Genomic DNA, 20595 nt, shown 5'->3' on the forward strand with positions numbered 1-20595 from the left:
GACTATGTATTGCCATGCAACACTCTCAGAATGCTTGTTAAAACTGAAATTCCACTCAATTTACTATCATATTAAAATTAATAAATTGCTAAGTATTGTTACATGTAAAACTCGTAACGTTTAAAAGCAACATATCTTAAACAAAGTGGCTAAAGTAAAACTAATACATCTTTATAAGGAAAATATAAGTATTGGAAATATTGATAACAACAGAAAGACGAAGATAACGAACGGCTATCATAAGAAAGCCTTTTCTTTCAGTAATTCATTAACGTTTCCATGGTAGACTTTTGATTTGGTTTCATAATTTGTTTTACAGATGGAAAGATAGAAAAACATTTCTGATAGTCAATGCCATTTTTGTTTGTTTTATAATTGTATTTATGTATATGATATCCAATGAGCCAGGCCCTGTGGCTCACGGAAATAAAGAATCGGAACATGTACGTATGATAGTCGTAGGTTCCATAGTAAAGGCTTTAAATAAATCTTAACAGAAATTTTGCACACACCTGTACCTTATGAATATTTTGGAAGACTGCTCCTGTTTGCCGGGTAACTTGATGCCGAATCTGAGAGGACCAAGCAGAAACTCGACAGGATAAACAATATACTGCATAGGAGATCTGTCAAAATCTGCACTAAAGGTAAAATTGTTATTATATATTTCACCATAATGTATTGTATCGTAAATAATATTCAATGCATTGAAATATTCATGACGTTCCTTCAAAGCGATAAAAGAAGCGGATAGGTGCTAATCCTACATATGTAATAGAAAAGATAGGCCCGTGTTGATCCGATTTCCATACATCATTTCATAACAAACCATACACTGCACGGTGGTTTATTAAGTTTGTGACGTATCTCATGGTCTAGATAGTAACTTCCTTTATAAAGTTTATAATAGATAAGACACAGTGATGGTTGTTTCTATAAGTGAATGGGTGGGCTGATTGTATCTCAAAGAGAATTTTTTCACTTTGTACAGTTTATTTCAAACCATGGAATTTATACAATAACCGGGGTCAAACAGACCCCCTTAATAAAATCAGGAAAATAGACAATATTTTAATTGATTTTTAAAATGAACTTCCACGGCTTTCTTAGAAATACAGAATCTCTAGAAGAATAAAGTTCACAACATTGTTCAGTGTTTGGGGCAGAACAATATTCTATATTTAGAAAATGTGTGTAATATGATAACACGAATTCATCTCCAATTTTGTTACAGTTGCATAATGTACAGAAGCGTTCATTTCTTGTAATATTACTCCATCTGCCTGTTTCTACAGGAAGGCGATGATCTGTAGTTCTAAATTTAACAAAGATTTTTCGTAATTTCCTTGGTAACATACCTCACATTCAAAATATATTTTTGAAATTCTGTAAATCACTCCCTATGAAGCTTATATATAAATCATCGTGTCATTTTGGGGAACATTTATCCCGTAGCGCTTAATAGTTGTCTGAACCCACATACACGTGTAGCTTATAATTGCGTGATCCTTGCCTAAACCAAATGTTTGAGGGGCCACACTTGTTATAATATAGTCCAATCAAAAATTTACCACACCTAAAACCAGTGCGCGGAATATGGCGGATCCAAAACTGAATTCCGTGTAGGACAATATTCCGACAGAGTGTGATCTACCCTCAAGCCTTATCTACAGGAAACGAATATATTTACCTTCGGAGAGTGTCAGAAATACATTGATGCATATGGCGTCACTGAAGATAGACCGTGTGTGAAGCAGCCGACAACGAAGACCGAGCAACATGCAACATATCTTATATGACATGTCACAAAGTCGGCGCATTCTGGTAATTTCAAATGGTGTGATTTACATATTTAATAAGTCAAAATTCGCAATATTTACTATTACTAGCATAAAAATTATAACGATTGTTGCATGTCTTATACAATGTAGCATTGTATGAGACGACTGTGTACGGATGACACCCACTCCCTTGTTTCAAAAAGTCTCATACTTTCAACAGTTACGCTATGATATGTTTTAGGCCTAATCGACGGCATGTTTCATTTGTAATGGTCTGCAATAATAGCAGACATCTACGTATCCTCCACACAAACGCTTCCTGTCTCAGATAGAAATGTAGATTATGCCTAACTGAGGATCAGTAGGAGTAGGTATAATCTCTAAAGATTGTGGATTATGTACTACATGTAGATTTCAGTCGAATTTGCATATAAAAATGCAAGATATAATATGACTGTGAGATGCAAATGTTTAGTATATAATATAATCCATACTTTTTCCAATCACAGATAGCATTACATAAGGGTATCAAAAACGTGAATGTATTTTTTGAAAATTATTTTATATCAGTATGCAGATTTTGTATTTATAGAAGAAGACATATTTTTTTGCAAAGTGAAAAAAAAATAGATATTGAAAGGCTTTGTAGATATACATTGAGACATTACATTTCATATAACCATTATCAATTGACTGTTTTAGAAAAGAAAATGAACCTGTTTAAAAAGTTTTTCTTACATAGAAATCCTCTATTGAAAGAAACAGAGGGAATATTATTGTTCATATTTTAGATACAAAGTGTTTTAAATGTGATTGTAACTGATGATTAGTCTGTGATATCTGTTTAAATGTTAATCAATAAAAGCGAAAAAAAAAAAGGTAACTGGATTAGCATGCCGAAGGTACCGGGTTCAAATCTCAGATTTGATGGGATTTTTTCTTCAATTAATTTTATATACACATCATTCTTTCCTTCAAGGTATTCTATATAAACACACACAATTTTTAAAATATTATTTCATATGCACAAAATCATTTGTTTTAGTGGTCACCATCCAACTCTTGACAAATCAGAATTCATATTTTAAAAATATATGCATACTATTTGACATATCAAAGAAAATATTTAGGGTCTGTAGTTTTTAAAAAATTCCATTTTATTGTCAAACAATTCATAATGTTAATTATAAATCTTCATATCAATCAATAAGTCTAAGTTGAGTCTTCTTGACATTTTTGTATTATATTACTATTTAAAGTCTGTCTCAATTTGATATGGTCATGGGTACTGGTCAATGCATGGGTTCTTGAATGTATATTTCTATTAATGATATATAAATATAACAAAGATCAAGTTATTAGCTAATGTATATTTCTTTAAAGTTTTCATACCAGCATCATGGAGTGTCATTACCATCACTACATGCATTGGAAACCTCTGTGGTAAATACATAACTGTAAATACATATGTAAACACATATGTACCAATGAATCTACAGTGTAAATGTTTTATAAACCTCAAACTTGGTAGAGCAGTATTATATAAATAATCCTGATATACAAGCACTATATGACCCCGTCTGATAATGAGGTTAGAGTCACCCCCCCCCCCCATTATAGGAAAATATTGGTCACTCAGAAACCAGACTCAAAACCTGATATAGCTGTTGCCCTGACTAGTATCTGAACCTACTTGTCACTGATTTAGAATATTTGGAACACTTTCTCAATGTCATATACAAGTTTCTTTAAGCATTTCTTGTTTTCAAAAGTTTTATATGCTGTTTTAGTATTTTTATTCTTTCTAACTACATGTATAATTTGAATATCAATGTGTACTATGATTAATAGGCTCTGAGGTGTGTACTTTAATTGAAAGTTTTATGATATAAAATGTTCAAACATTCTCAAAAACTAAAGAAATATATATTATATATTGAGGAGAGAAAAATAAGTAATTTCTTGTGTCCTGAAAATCAGTGTCTATCTTATCGTATTATAGGTCTCTGCAAAACCCAAGGACATACTTAAAGTGGTGACAGGAGGAAAACCAATCAAACCAAGTGAAAGTACAAGACAATATTACAAAAGGAAAGGAGAGGAGTCCATAAATTCAATGTTGAACATCAAGACAGTCTAAAAAATTGAATCCAAACAAAATATCAAAACTTTATGAAGAAATAAACGACAAATTGTCAAATAAACATGAAAGCATTCTTATATGGTGTTTATTCAAATTATTTCAACTGAAATTCCTAATGTACCTAAATTCGAAAGGGAAACAACTTATGAAAAAATTAAACACCAATGGATTGAACTGTTAATGAAGTTGTGTTGACATGCAAAAATACATGTATAATGTGATGCATCATAGAATAGCTCAAATGGTCTATTTTATGCAATTTTTGGGCTCTTCACCCACCCCTTTCTGGATGGAGAAGGTACAGACATGAGTCACAACCCCTCCATTCCCACCCTTATATTTTTTCTGGAACTGCCTCTTCTTTGTAAATATGTTCGTAACAAATATATGTCTGTGCTCACTTGTTCCTTTATCATGTTTATGCCTTGTTTGGGCTTACACTTTTAAAAAAGTATGATTTTGAAATAAAAAATTTAAGCTTCAAAGAACTCTTCCGTGTACATTTATCAGTATACAGTTTATAAAGGATCTAAACTTACAAGTTGCAACTGTTAAAAAATCTTATAGATAATGGAATGTATTGATGAAATAATTAAGAATTCATTTTCAATTCACTTTACAGACGGATTATGTAAAACACAGTTGTTTTGTCATCTGAAAGCAACCTGTAATCAGACTTGGTAAAAGATAGTGCCATAAACATGATAAATGAGTCAACTTACATTTTTAAACTACACAATTCAGTTTTAAAACAATCCCATTTCTACATTACATGTATTTTCATAAAATTATATAAAGTCAATATAAACTGTCCAAATTTTACAATATTAATGACACAAATGTCTTCTGTTCTCATTTTTATTTTTCCTGAACAACCATATATATATATTATACGACTGTAAAAATGTACATTTTCACTAAAAGTTTTTGTTCCACTCTTACATAGGATTCATAAGGAAATCAAGTGCTAAAAAGTTCATTTAAAATTTGAGCCATATCATGTTTCTAGAATTGTTAGCTAAAGTTTTAAATGTCCAGATGCTTTGTAATAAATGTTTTAAATTTCATATTACAAAGAGCAAAAATGAATTCAAAATGATTTTTCAAATAAAAGATATTTTCAATGAATTATTTAGGATAAAACACAAAAGTTGATAAATTATATCTTTATTTTATCATAAAGGATTCCCTTGAACATGTTGAATGTATTTTCAGTTTTGTTTTTCTGAAGATATACGTTTTAAAAGAGCATGGGCATTCATTCTCTTTATACTCGGGACTATAATGCCAATCTCTTGTCATTCGAGCAACCTACAACGTACGTTGTTGACCAGCATCACAAGAGTTGTTGATAGGTGAATTTCAAAATGAAAAACAATTGCCAACCAAGCATGTTTTCTTTAATCTGTTAATTACCCACCCACTCCAAACTATCCAGCCAAATATACTTGCAAGTTAAACTCGCCATTCAGCGCAAAATATCCTATAAAGGCCGGTCTAATAAGTTGTTTACAATAACCTGAGGAAATCTGAAAGAAATAGGTTAATAATAAACGGACTTTCGATCCCGACCCAAAATGCTATGCATCGTTTCTCGCATTTACATCTATAGACATATCATTATGGTATGTAAACACATAAAGATCATTTTAGATATTAATAAATATGATAATTAAGAGAACATGACAGAAAAGTGTACTTGTTGAATAGTTTGTAAGTAGAAGAAAACTTAAAAACATGAAAATATATTATTTTCCCGCCATTTTTCACAATCTTCATATATTTTTTTCCGAGTACAGCAAAAACTTTCAAAAAAAATATTGATTAAAAATTATTCAATAGCATGTACTTTATCCGTCTAATTATAAAACTTTTTTGAAAGTGTTTGCTGTTTCGAGAAAAATGGTCTTAAAGTTGGAATGTTTTTCCGTTAGAAAAGCCTTTCGTTAACTACAGCAACGGTTACCATGGTAACACATAACAAATACTCACTGTGACAACAGAAATTCGTAAACAGTAGCCTTCTTCTTCATTTTATATAAGCCATTTGAAAATGTATGATCTTTTCATTTAACAAAACCTTTAAGAATATATAGCATTTTTATGAGTCAATTTTGGTCAAAACATGGGTATTCTATTTTCAGTAACACAGCTCTGTGAAGGTGCGTCATATGAAAAAAATATTATCACCGAATGATTTCCTATAAACAATGTTACTATATATATAAGTATCGGCTCATTCCCTGACGGTCGACTTATCACCCTCTGCCTGATTTTTACATGGAACCATACTTAATTGCTAGTAGTATCACCAATTCAAAATATAGAGCAGATAATATCTTCTTATGTCAAGAGTGGATTGACCATGTAACCTAAAAATCCACAGGGGCCATCTACTCCTCATGCTTTAACAATGTACCAAGTTTGGTGCCAATCAAGCAAATAATTCTTAAAATATAGGAAACAATACATTACTATGTCCTGACTTGACCATGTGACTTCAAAACCGATCAATAGTGGCCATCTTCTCCTAAGGATATACCAGTGTACCAAGTTTGATGTCTGTCAAGCAAAGGGTTCTCAAGATATTAAACGGACAGTATATTCCTATGTCCAGATTGACCATTAACCTTTGACCATGTGACCTCAAAATCAATAGGTGTCATCTTCTCCTGATGATGTACCAGTGTACCAAGTTTGATGTCTGTCAAGCAAAAGGTTCTCAAGATATTGAGCGGACAGTATATTCCCATGTCCATTTTGACCGTTGACAATGTGACCTCAAAATCAATAAGGATCATCTTCTCCTGAAGATGTACCCGTGTATCAAGTTTGATGTCTTTCAGGCAAAGGATTCTTAAGATACTGAGCGGACAGTATATTCCTATGTCCAGCTTGACCCTTGACCATGTGACCTCAAAATCAAGAGAAGTCATCTTCTCTTGAAGATATACCAGTGTACCAAGTTTGATGTCTGTCAAGCAAAGGGTTCTCTAGACTTTGAGTGGTCAGTGTATTCCTAAGTCCAGTTTTGACCTTAGACCATGTGACCTCAACATCAATAGGGGTCATCTACTCCTTATGATGTACCAGTGTACCAAGTTTGATGTCTGTGAAGCAAAGGGTTCTCAAGATACTGAGCGGATAGTGTCTTCCTATGTCCAGAGTAGATTGACTTTTGACCGGAAAAACAATAGGGATCTTCTTTTAGTCATAACTAACGCACATATGAAATATCATTACGATCAAGTTAATGGTTTTCAAGATAATGAGCGGACAACATGTGGTCTCTCGACCGATATATCGACCAACCGACAGGTGCAAGGCAATATGCCCCTCTTCTTTGAAGGGGGCATAATAAATAATATTAAATACGAGTATCATATAACAAATATCACATATAATTTATTCATTATCATAATAGATATTTATTTAAATTTGTATTTTTGACAAATAATGACTCCCGTTTACTCATTCATCGTGTGAGAGTTAATTCCCTTTCATAGTGGTTACTATCATTGGAATTAACTCTCACACGATGAATGAACGCAAGAGTGTTCTTCTAACTCTTTTCACAGTTTAGAAGCTAGGTTCTTTTCAAATAACTTGAAAATGTGCATAGTGCATGGATTTTGATTCTCAACATTTTTTTTATTATTTTACAGGTAGTTGAACTGGGTCAAATTTGGGAAAATATTTTACACTCAGAACTCTTGGTTTGTCTATCTACCTCTTGTCATAGTTTTAAGCTAAGGTCCTTTATTTCTACAATGCAAAGAAATTATGTGACAGCCTGGTGGTGGCTGATACTACCTGAAGCAAAGTTCTACAAATTTTGGCTTAAGAAAAACACCCTATGTAAGCATTCATGTACTGTTTGCGGTACTCTTATTAAATCGAGACAGGCTACTGACAAACAAGTTGATGTTACCAGGGTTTCAACAATCTCGTTTAAAGTCATCATTTCGCAAATTTGTTATAAAATCTAGTTTGCCAGTACAACCTGTAATTCGGTCAAATGCTATCTGACATGCTTCATACCTATCGTAAGGCCGTTCTTTATACACTGATTTTGACTACGGATTACTCCATTTACCTGATCAAGATATAGGGCTCACGGCAGGTGTGACCGGTCAACAGGAGATGGACACCTGATCCACACTGATATACTCGGGGGTTCATGTTTGATTAATTCTTCAATTTGTATTTTCTATGGGAGTTAAGAGATTGATCACTGTTCGTTATTTTCACCCTTTCAAGTAGGGCAAACACAGACCTTTGGACGCACTAGAGTCCTCTATCTTGATAAGGTAAACGGGAAAAAGTGTATGAAACATGTCAGACACAATTAAACTTAATAACTGGTTGTATTTGTAAATTAGGTCATAATAACTACCATAGAATTTGCGAGATGGTAACATAAAACGAGATAAACCCATTAAATTATTTTTCAGCCAGTTTTAATTTTAAAATGTATCATATTTCGCAGTTTATGCTCTTGCGTACTGAATCAGTTGAGAGACAAACACATAAGCAGGTATGATGCTACATAAAGATGGGAAGTTTACGATATCGCCACTTCGACTTACAACCCCAAATAAATTTGATTTTGTATTTGTGTTTTTAGTTTGAAATAATTCTAGATTTGTTATAACAATTAAATCTGCTACGAAAAAAAAATGTAAATCCCTTAAATACGGAAGCGTATTAGTGCCACGTTTTTTATTTTTTTATTTTGACACTTTAATCTGTAAAATTTACACTTTAAACTGTAAAATTTACACTTTAAACTGTAAAATTTACACTTTAATCTGTAAATTTTACACTTTAATCTGTAAAATTTACACTTTAAACTGTAAATTTTACACTTTAATCTGTAAATTTTACACTTTAATCTGTAAAATTCACACTTTAATCTGTAAATTTTACAGTTTAATCTTTAAATTTTACACATTAATCTGTAAAATTCACACTTTAATCTGTAAATTTTACAGTTTAATATTTAAATTTTACACATTAATCTGTAAAATTCACACTTTAATCTGTAAATTTTACACTTTAATCTGTAAATTTTTCACATTAATCTGTAAATTTTGCACATTAATCTGTAAATTTTACACTTTAACCTGTAAAATTTACACTTTAATCTGTAAAATTTATACGATAATCAGACCGTGTTTTACATCATGGCCATTGCTTGTGTACTGTTAGGTAATGGACCAGGATAATTTAATTGGGGAGTATTTTAAACAGGGCATACATGTTATATAAGGGAAAAAAGGTTCCTTATTTTAATAGTTTTGGAACAGCTATTGATCATATCTCACACAAACAAGTGATAGGCAAATGACCTGTCAGACGAAGGTCATTCCTCGGGGTCATTTTGTAAAGGTTAAGGTCACTCAGCACATACTTATATATATATATTAAAACCCTTCATTCTAACAGCTGTTGATCATTGTGCAAGTCATGCGCCATATGAAGTATTTCATTGGTGAGATGCAATCCGGGGAGCATCCATTAGTTTTACTGATATTCCTGGGTTTTTTTAATGGATACCTTACTTTCCTCGCCATATCAACAGTTTTATAGTATATTGCCCTCACGCACAAGAATTAATATTAAAAATCGCTTTTGTACTAATCTGAACAAGTTAGATGAGTCGAGAGAGAGAGAGAGAGAGAGAGAGAGAGAGAGACCACACTGGATATTTTTCTCCGAACGGGGCAACCAAATGATGTTATATAGAAAAACGTAAATTTTACAGATTAAAGTGTAAATTTTACAGATCAAAGTGTGAATTTTACAGATTAAAGTCTAAAATTTACAGATTAAACTGTAAAATTTACAGATTAAAGTGAAAATTTACAGTTTAAAGTGTAAATTTTACAGTTTAAAGTGTAAAATTTACAGATTAAAGTGTAAATTTTACAGATTAATGTGTAAAATTTACAGATTAAAGTGTAAATTTTACAGTTTAAAGTGTAAATTTTACAGTTTAAAGTGTAAATTTTACAGTTTAAAGTGTCAAAATTAAAAAAATAAAAATAAAAAACGTGGCACTAATACGCTTCCGTACTTAAATCATCAATAATAAGTTTTCAATAGGCTCCCCCACCTTTCATTGTCGAATACATCATATCATATCATATCTTTCTTCTTTGACTTTTCGGGGTTGCCAATTGAACATCATTCAATTCAATTCATTTATTGGGATCAGCATATGAGCCTAAAATCAAGATTGTGTTAAATGACAAACAGCAGAAAACTAAATTATAAACAGAAATAATATAAAGAATTCGTAATGCAATTTAAAAGACCTTGGCAAGAGTTTCTTTTCTGTGCATAAAACATTTGTTTAAATAGTTGCACAAACGTCTTGTACTATTAAAATTATTACATGGATTTATAATTTCATTAAAAGGATTATTTAGTAACACAGTATATTCAGTTGGAAGTTTATGACAAACAAGACAGTAAAGTACTTTTAAAAAAAAACATTTTCAACAAATCATTTACAAGTATGCCATGTGTATTTTTCTTATTGGATATTTACCTGTTTCAACAGTCAAAGAATGTGCACCATTTCCTAATATTTTTTTTTAGTTGAAATCGTTCATACTTTATCAAAGCAAACGTTAAGTAATCTTGAAGTTGATATCCATCATAATGTAAAAGGAACGGTGTCATAAATTGTTTCTCATTATCATATCCGGTGCAGTTCTGGTTTGGTTTTACTTGTACATGTGTGTTACACTACCAAACACTCATGGCGATTCTAGTTTGCTGTTCGTAAAGCAGCTTCACCCTTATGTGACTTATCAATATTAATGGTTCAAAGTAGGGAAATTGTATTAATTTCGACGTAATATAGTTTAATTTAATCAATAACCAAAAAAGTATATTTTGCAGCTGAGGTAAATTAATAATTATGACGTCACATGAGGGCGGAGGAACCTTTATTTATCTATCTTCAAACTTTCCCATTGTAAATATTTAATCTCGACAGATCAACGACCGAGAGCTCTTGTGTCAGTTGTATGTAAATGCACATAGAATTGATGTTAGCTGAGAGAAAGACTTGCACAAAGATATCCTTGCAAACCTTAACTGAATAATGTGAGGCACGCCTCTTTAATATCGTGTGCTCGTTAGTTTCTCAGACTCTTGTTCCCTTTTTAATTTTCGTTAGACACTGGTCAATCCTCGTGTCTGATTTTTTTTTTTTTTTTTTTTTTTTTTTTTTTTTTTTTTTTACAAATTAGGAATCTTGAGTTTGAATAAAAGACCGGTTACTAACTGGCAGTGGATATAGAACCTATTAGTATATTTCTGAATTTTAGAACACTTCTCCAAATCCATCTGTCTCGAATCTCCAAGCTGCTATTCCTAATTACACAGCATTCGGTTGTCTATTTTTACCAAATGACTTCTTTGAGTGTATTCAACTTTGAGGGATCCGAATTAGAATAGGTCCTAAGTATCCCTTGTTTGTCCTAAGAGGGGACTAAATGGGGCGGTCCTTCGATTGATAGTGGCGGATTTCAAATTTAAGGTAAATCGTGGCATCTTTAGAAAAATGTACTAAACGATAAAAGAAGCAATAAGTTCTTCCAATACCGGAGCAATAAATAACAAAATCTTTTGATTTCTTGAAATACTTTATTAGGAGAACTTACTTTTTTCCAAAACCCCTTAAAATTTGCGTCATTTTCATTAATTTCACCTTATAAAAAATTATAGAAAATAGTACAGATGACTAAATAGGAGACATATTTCAAGCGCTATCAAACCAAACCTGTAAAATCCAGGCGCCCCCCCCCCCCCGTAACCAGAATTCCTGGATCCGCCCCTGATTGAGACCGCCAAAAACCGAGGTCCCGTGTCACAGCAGATGTGGCACGATAAAGATCCCTCACTGCTCAAAAGCCGTAAGCACTGAACATAGGCCTAATTTGGCAGCCCTTCACGGGCAATGGTGACGTCTCGATGAGTGAAAAATTCTCAAGAGGTTAAACAATAATACATTCAACCTACCTTGTGTCGCCGTCCTTCATGTACCTGTAAGTTTTACTTCCTAATCCTGCAATTAATTGTATAGGTAAACAAAACAATCAAGATTTGATATCAAATTTTCGTTGAATTGATATATCGTTATAGGTCTTTGATTATATATATATATATATAATACAAAATTTATATCGCACCATTTTCATACACTATGTACGCTCAAAGGTATGTATATATACGTTTCGTAATATATTTGTAGATAAAGTCAACCTATAAAATGGGGTGTTGTTGTTGCCATCATGGAGAGTTCGATATGAATGAAGATGTGCAAGAAGAAGAAGACAATGTTAAATTAGAAGACTTCTTTCACGTACATATATTTTAATCTTAACTTTAAATTTTGCATTTCAAAAGCCAATATATTTAAGTCTTTATACTGATGTGTTAGAAAAATTTCAAGATATTAATTAAGAACCTCACAACATAATTTTGAATATTTCACTTTGTACTTAAATTCAGTGTCTTTAAATGGTGAGCTTATGTTTAGTTTTGTTTCATTTGCTGTGTTTTTTTAAAAAGATATATGTAATCACCATTTTGTCTGTTAGTACCAATGAACAGTCAAAAATGGTCAATTTCTTAGCACAACAGAGAAATAAGTGTGTCCTTGTTTACCTCTACATTGCTTAACAATTATCATATAAAGTATGATATTTTCCATTTCAAGACAACATACAACTATCCAATCGTGGTACCGGATATAAAAATCAGGTTGAAAGAGACTGATCAACATCGTATTGTTACAAGAAGTTCGTCTGTGGACCCAGTCACAGAGAATATGGATAACCTGGATATTCTGCCACATCTGGAGATGCCTCAAATAAATCCTTACCCCAACGCCCCTCCTCCTCCAGCAGTACCCACGTAATATATCATTGCTAACAAAGCACCATCTATTGTACAATTGTGTATATTTACTATGTTGATTAACGAATTTGATATCTTAATCGGTTCTCTCAGTGTTCATTATCTGTCGGTTATGACCTTTCGTTTTTTCGGTCGCAAATTCGCTACGATTGTGGCCAACTTTCCCCATGTATTTTGAGTACATTTTTATATAATATATTTTTTTAATGATTTTATTCATGTTTTGAACTTAAGCCTATGAATATTGATTTACAATGTATAATATGAATTATTTTCATTTGTTTGGTGCCATTCTGTGTTTTCAACAGTACCGTCATCATTTCATTAAAGACTACTATTCAAACTGTTAATTAACTGAATTAGTGATAAAAAAAAAAATTCAATTACACAATTAATTGTGGATGAAAGGTGAAGATAGCGAACAGTGATCAATCTCATAACTCCTATAAGGAATACAAAATAAATAGTTGGGCAAACACGGACCCTTGGATATACCAGATGTGGGATCATGTGACTAAACAGGGGCGGATCCAGGAATTGTGGTTACGGGGGGCGCCATTTTATGAGGCAGGGGGTCTGGGGGCGAAGCCCTGGTGGGGGCCCAGGGGGCGAAGCACTCGGAAGCTCCTGAATTTTTACAGATTTTATAGGGCTTGAAATATATCTCTTATTTAGTCTTGTACTATTTTCTATCATTTTTTATGAGGTGAAATTAATAAAATGACGCAAATTTTAAGGGTTTTTGGAAAAAATTAAGTTCTCCCAATGAAGTAATTCACGAAATCAATAGATTTTGTCATTTATTTCTCCGGGAGTGGAAGAAATTATTGCTTCTTACATTGTTTAGTACATTTTTCTAAACAAGATACCACGATTTACCTTAAGGTTGAACATTTTAGGGGGGGACACCTGCTGCCCCCCCCCCCCCCACTTAAATCCGCCACTGCTAAAAGGAGTAAGCATCTCATATCGACCGGCCAAACCCATCGTGAACCCTATATCTTGGACCAGGTAAACGGAGTAATCCGAAGTCAAAAGCAGTGTGCTAATAATTCAAATACCATCCGGACATAACTAATACACAGTGGGTCTCATTTGGATATCCAATAACAATTAATATACACTGGGAATATCCTAACATGTGATCTTGACGAATCATGTTGGTAGAGATCGTCTAGTCATTTATAAGAAACGTAACTTCAATTCACTCAGTCATAAGGATGTTTTCAAAAATATAGCTAAAAGTGTTCAAAACCATGGAATTGGGATAGATCCGAAAATATCCTCAAACATTCGGGTATTAAAATGTTAGAACAATATTCTGATATAATTATCTTTAGACTGGTCTTCTGTTTGACCTTCATGAGTATCACAGTAATAGGTACGTTTCGAGTTCATCCGGAACACTCGATATTTTTCGCATTTAGCCACGTCGATCACGTGACATGATTGTGATCAGGTATTCCAACAGTCTATTGGAATTCCCATGGGCACAAATTGTGCTCCTTTGTTAGTTGACCTGTTTTTATATTCCTGTGAAACAGAATTTATTTAAAAACTTCCATGTGAGAAGAAAAAATCTCTTGCTGTTGACTTCAATTCGACATTTAGATATAGTTACCGTACCTATACTGGATTCCTAAACTACATAAAAACCCTCAAAAACAATGATACATTGCTGTATCCAGTAAGTGCTCTACCAAGCCCCTATCTTTGCTCCTTACGAAAATATTAACAGCTGTGAATTAGAAACTTACTGTGCGACTACATATGTCAGAAGTGGTGTTAATCAAATGAGGATTCTAAAATTTTTAAAGAACTGTTAGTAAACTTGAAATCGCAAAACTTTTCCCAAATCAATAACATCAAAACTTATGACTTTTCAACACTACATGACCATTCCTCACGATGAAATTAAGACTAGACTTTTTGACATCATAGACAGTTGCTTCAACAAAAATGGAAAAGGGAAATATTCATATTTAGTGATCAGTCATCCAAAAACCTCCTTTGTGAAACACAACTCTTGATTCCACGCACAAGTACTCTGAAGTTGAAATAATATGCTACAGTTCCTTATTGACAATATCTTCGTGGTCTTTGGTGATCATGTCTTCCAACAGTCTGTTGTAATTCTCATGGGCACGAATTGTGCTCCTTTGTTAGCTGACCTGTTTCTATATTCATATGAGCAGAATTTATTCAAAAACTTCTACGTGAGGAGAAAAAATCTCTTGATGTGGCTTTCAATTCGATATTTAGATATGTCGACGACGTTTTGTCTATCAACATCATTAACTTTCATTCATATGTCGATTCGATTTATGCCTTTCAGCTCGAAATAAAAGACACCACAGAGTCGTCCACTCCTGCTTCATCAAGGCAAACTGACAACTCAACTGTATGACAAACGGGATCATTTCAGCTTTTTCATCGTCAACTTCCCATATTAATGTAGCAATATTCCATTATCACCTGCATATGGTGTTTATATCTCTCAACTGTATTTTAAACGAACTTGGCATTAATTCCACTTTTGGTAATCATACTTATACTCCAACTGCTTTTTCAAAAGACGAAATTCTTCAAAACCATGCTTCAGTTTTAGACACATTTAATATTCCAGTCAATGGGTCGAATGAATATGAGTTACCGTACCTATACTGGATTCCTAAACTACATAAAAACCCTTACAAACAAAGATACATTGCTGGATCCAGTAAGTGCTCTACCAAGCCCCTATCTTTGCTCCTCACGAAAATGTTAACAGCTGTGAAGGAGAAACTTCAAACTTACTGTGCGACTACATATGCCAGAAGTGGTGTTAATCAAATGTGGATTCTAAAAAATTCTAAAGAACTTTTAGTAAACTTGAAATCACAGAATTTTTCCCAAATCAATAGCATTAAAACCTATGACTTTTCAACACTATACACGACCATTCCTCACGATAAATTAAAGACTAGACTTTTTGACATCATAGACAGTTGCTTCTTCAACAAAAACGGAAATATTCATATCTAGTGATCAGTCATTCAAAAACACCACTCTGATTCCACGCACAAGTACTCTGAAGTTGAAATAAAAAATATGCTAGAGTTCCTCATTGACAATATCTTCGTGGTCTTTGGTGATAAGGTCTTCCAAAAGTCTGTTGGAATTCCCATGGACACCAATTGTGCTCCTTTGTTAGCTGACCTGTTTTTATATTCATATGAAGCAGAATTTATTCAAAAACTTCTACGTGAGAAGAAAAAATCTCTCGATGTGACCTTCTATTCGACTTTTAGATATATCGATGACGTTTTGTCTATTAACAATGATAGCTTTCATTCATATGTCGATTTGATATATCCCTGTGAGCTCGAAATAAAGGACACCACAGAATCGTCCACTTCTGCTTCATACTTAGATATTTTATTGAAAGTAGACATTAACGGCAAACTGACAACTCAACTGTATGACAACTTCCCACATTTATGTAGCAATATTCCATTATCACCTGCATATGGTGTTTATATATCTCAACTGATTCGATATACAAGAGCTTGTTCTGGGTATAGTCAGTTTTTAAATCGACGTAAGCTACTGACAAACAAGTTGATGGTACAGGGATTTCAACAGTCTCGATCGAAGTCAGCATTTCGCAAATTCTATGGTCGTTATAACGATCTAGTTCGTCAATACAACCTCGCATTGGGTCAAATGCTGTCTGACGTGTTTCATACCGATTGTTAAGCCGTTCTTGGCACACTGATTTGACTGCGGATAACTCCGTTTACCTGATCAGGATATGGGGCTCACGGCGGGTGTGACCGGTCAACAGGGGATGCTTACTCCTCCTAGGCACCTTATCCCACCTCTGGTGTATCCAGGGGTCCGTGTTTGCCCAACTATCTATTTTGTATTGCTTGTAGGAGTTATGAGATTGATCACTGTTTGTTATCTTCACCTTGCATTGATCACTGTTAGTTGTCTCCACCTTTCATGAAGAAAATGTTAAGCAGGGGTACTTCCGGTTGATAATGTTTACTCTGTTAAAAAAAATTATTGTTGACAAAATATGCACTTTGCGGTACGAGCGGTCGCAATTCAGACAATGAAAAGAAAGGCGTATATATCTACTTTGGATGATGCCAAAGTTCACCCTTTCCCAGAACTGAAAAAAAAAAACGTCCACGCAAAGGAAACGAGAGCGTCATTTGTTTAGAAAATCACGAGCAGCAGAAGCATACAGAAATCTTTCGTTTATCTCTATGTTCATTTTCTTGCACATTATTCTATTACTGTCTACTGTTCACTTTTCTTCCCACAGACTTTCCTGTGGTCGACTCTTCTTTTCCACAGCCATTACTAACCTGGAGAGTTAATAAAACTTAGCCTCAACATAAATCTGTCGTAAGCTGTTTAAATCCGTTGGTAGTATACGTGGAAACGCCTCAGGTGAACGTAAATAATCCAGTATGAAGTCAAAGTAACGTGGATTTCGATCGATAAAATAAGTGTTGTCAGTTGGTTTGAATGGCGAATTTGGATGGACCATAGAAGATAAGATGGATGATGGGTCACTAAACAAAGTCAGTTTGCTGATTTCAAACTTTCTTCCACCAATGTTTAGAATTACCCGACTCAAGTGCTGTTCCTTCAGGACATTCAGTTTCACGTCCATGCGATTTGAGGGCACGTATGAAGGTACCTCTTTTGCTGACTGAATTTCATACATGACCTCTTCTGGAGCATGTATAGACAAAACATCTTGATGTTGACCTGTGGCTTCTTGCTGTCGTACCTGTGTCTCTTGCTGTTGTACTTGTGTTTCTTGCTGATCTTGTGTTCCTTGCCGTTGTACTTCTGCTTCTTTGATTGATGAGTAGCTGGATGTTGAAGAAGAAATTGATGACCTGGAACTTGACGAGGACACGGAAGAGAGAATAGACTTAGACTTATAGATTTTCTTTGCTGCAGTGGGAGCTGGATTTGTTGGCTTGGATGTTTTGGGGTTGGATGTAACTGTCGATTTTGGAGCAGGTAATTCTGAAGGTTTAGTTTGTTCTTTTTGTTCAGACGCTCTGTCTTTTTTGTTGTTATCTCCCTTACTTGTTGGTTGCTCTGTTTTTTGTTTCTTTTTAGGTACAACTGGTTCAGTATACAAAGCTCTCTTGGCTTCAGGAGCTGCATGGAAATTTGGAGTAACTTCCTTCATGAATGATCCAACCAAGCTCGATCTCTTTCTTTAGAAATCAGCGAACTCCTTCTTCTCATCACCATACTTCATATTGGATTTTTTTTAGTAGCTTGAGATGATACCCAGTACATCCATGCTTTTGATCTTTGCGTCCTAGCATATAGTGGCAGATGTTGCATTGATAACCAAATCCCGAATGCTTTGCAGTGAGATGAGGTTCAGCATGTATTTGGTTTGTAAATTCTCTACAGCCCAGTAGCTAAGTACTTCGTTACTAGCTTGAAAATACGGGTGTATATTTAATTGCTGTTATAAAATTTAGAAATTCATTTCAAAATTAAGGATTATCTCCCTCATGCATAGCTCTTATCCTTGGACGAATTTGGCTCCACTTGTTTAGCACGCTGCTTTTAGCTATATTATTTCGGATTTCAAACATTTCGGTTGAGCATCACTGAAGAGACATTATTTGTCGAAATGCGCATCTGGTGCATCAAAATTGGTACCGTATAAGTTTTACATAGTAGGCATTTAAAACGTTGGACTTGTGGAGGTATGTGTAAATATTTGTCGTGAGTTCATTTTGAACTATGTCATAGATACATTCAATGTGTAATGATATTACAACAGTATATAATCACGTCAGTTGACATTTTCATCAATATGATTTTTAAGTTGTATATATACTGTATTTGACGTATTTATAATTTGTCGAATTGTTATGCTTCAAACCACTTGGGAATATTTTTCCCATTTTAGATTTTCAACCTATTATGGTGGATTACTTCCCCTTTATGTCTAGGGTGTTTCTGAATTTTGTAAGGACATCATTTATTTTATCTTTGATTCTGAATGGTCCTGCCCAATGTCTGGATAGTTTTCGTTCTAAACCTATATATATATGTATATCTGTTACTAAAAATAGCATTTAAAATTGTAACGATTTCTCAATAGCAGCCATTCTCTGTAACCACTTACACATTCAAATAAGGGATCCGGCAGGCACTGTCACCGATTTTTAAAAAAAAATTGACACATCAACTTAATCTCACATGCTGTCTGACGTGTTTCATACCGATTGTTAAGCCGTTCTTGGCACACTGATTTGACTGCGGATAACTCCGTTTACCTGATCAGGATATGGGGCTCACGGCGGGTGTGACCGGTAAACAGGGGATGCTTACTCCTCCTAGGCACCTGATCCCACCTCTGGTGTGTCCAGGGGTCCGTGTTTGCCCAACTATCTATTTTGTATTGCTTGTAGGAGTTATGAGATTGATCACTGTTCATTATCTTCACCTTGCATAAGTAATGTAAAACCATCATAGTTGGGTTGCTATGCAACTCCGTTGTCATGGTAACATATGCATATCATTGTGGTCATAAAATAATCAATTTTTACATGAAAATGACAATTCTTATTCAAATATGCTGGATTTAGTTGTTTGATTTCGAATAAATTCATTATAAAATAGTAAAATTTGTAGTATTTTTGTTATTTACATGTAGTTTGATATTTAGATAATGGTTTGAACATTTCTATTATGGTTTATTTCTGTCTGGAAAAGTGGTGTATTTGATACATTCTTAAACAAAAATATTTTAGAAGCAAATTTGAATGATGGATAAAAATTCCCACATTCAGCATGAAATCTATAAATGCGTGTTCAACATGCATTGAAACTAGTACTATCATATAAAAATGAGACATATTTGGGAATCTGTCTTCTAAGCTGTGTTTCCATGGAAACAAAATGATGCATTTCGTCATGATATGCCAGTAGAGGTGCATATTTCAATGCAATTTAGAATACAATATTCTGAGTATATCATCTTGATAACTGACTGCTATTGATGTTAAGACTTTAATTTTCAACAAATTTGATAGAGTGTTGGTTGCCATGGAAATGAACATTGTTATTTCTTTTCAAATTCGCAATCCATACAGAAGAAGTAAATGTTTTGGACAAGAATAAAAACTGCTTTTATTGACATATTCAACTGAAACCAACATAATAGTGGAAATATATTGTTATTAATAGAAAACTCATAGCACGTCATGGTTGCTATGATGACAAATTATAAAAGACAGGAAACCTGAATTTCACATTCTTTTCAAGTAAATCTCGTTTTTATCATGCATGCACCTCAGATCTTAAAAACTCTAATTGGTAAGAGATAATTAAATCAATGTATTGGATTTTTATTATTATTTTCCTAATGTTCATGATTTCTATATCTACATTGTATCACAAATTGTATTGGCAATAATTGCATATATTAAGAGTTGCATCAACATTCATCAAAATAACTACCATATTTAGAAAATGCATGTTTGAATATTTCACTTTTTTCAAACTATTGGGTTTTTTTCCCATTCAACATTGATGTTGTGACCAATGTCATTGTTATAAACAAAAAATTGACTGTTATGCTGAAGTACCAGTAGGAAAATGAATATTACTTTAAGTTTGTGCATGAAAAAAGCTATTAAACTTAGATCCACTGTAAGTTGTAGGAAACTATTAGATCCCTGAGTCAGAGCAATG

At 33.5% G+C, this 20595-nt stretch overlaps 1 long non-coding RNA gene across 1 annotated transcript; it reads left to right on the forward strand.

Annotated features, from left to right (window-relative positions):
* The first annotated feature begins 505 nt into the window (after positions 1-505).
* On the forward strand, positions 506-13204 carry LOC125668346 (uncharacterized). Its single transcript, XR_007367544.2, has 3 exons — positions 506-647; positions 12194-12304; positions 12662-13204. It is a non-coding gene; the product is annotated as an uncharacterized LOC125668346 (long non-coding RNA).
* The last annotated feature ends 7391 nt before the right edge of the window (positions 13205-20595 follow it).

This window comes from Ostrea edulis, chromosome 4, assembly GCF_947568905.1.
Source record: "Ostrea edulis chromosome 4, xbOstEdul1.1, whole genome shotgun sequence".
In the NCBI taxonomy this organism is placed as follows: domain Eukaryota; kingdom Metazoa; phylum Mollusca; class Bivalvia; order Ostreida; family Ostreidae; genus Ostrea; species Ostrea edulis.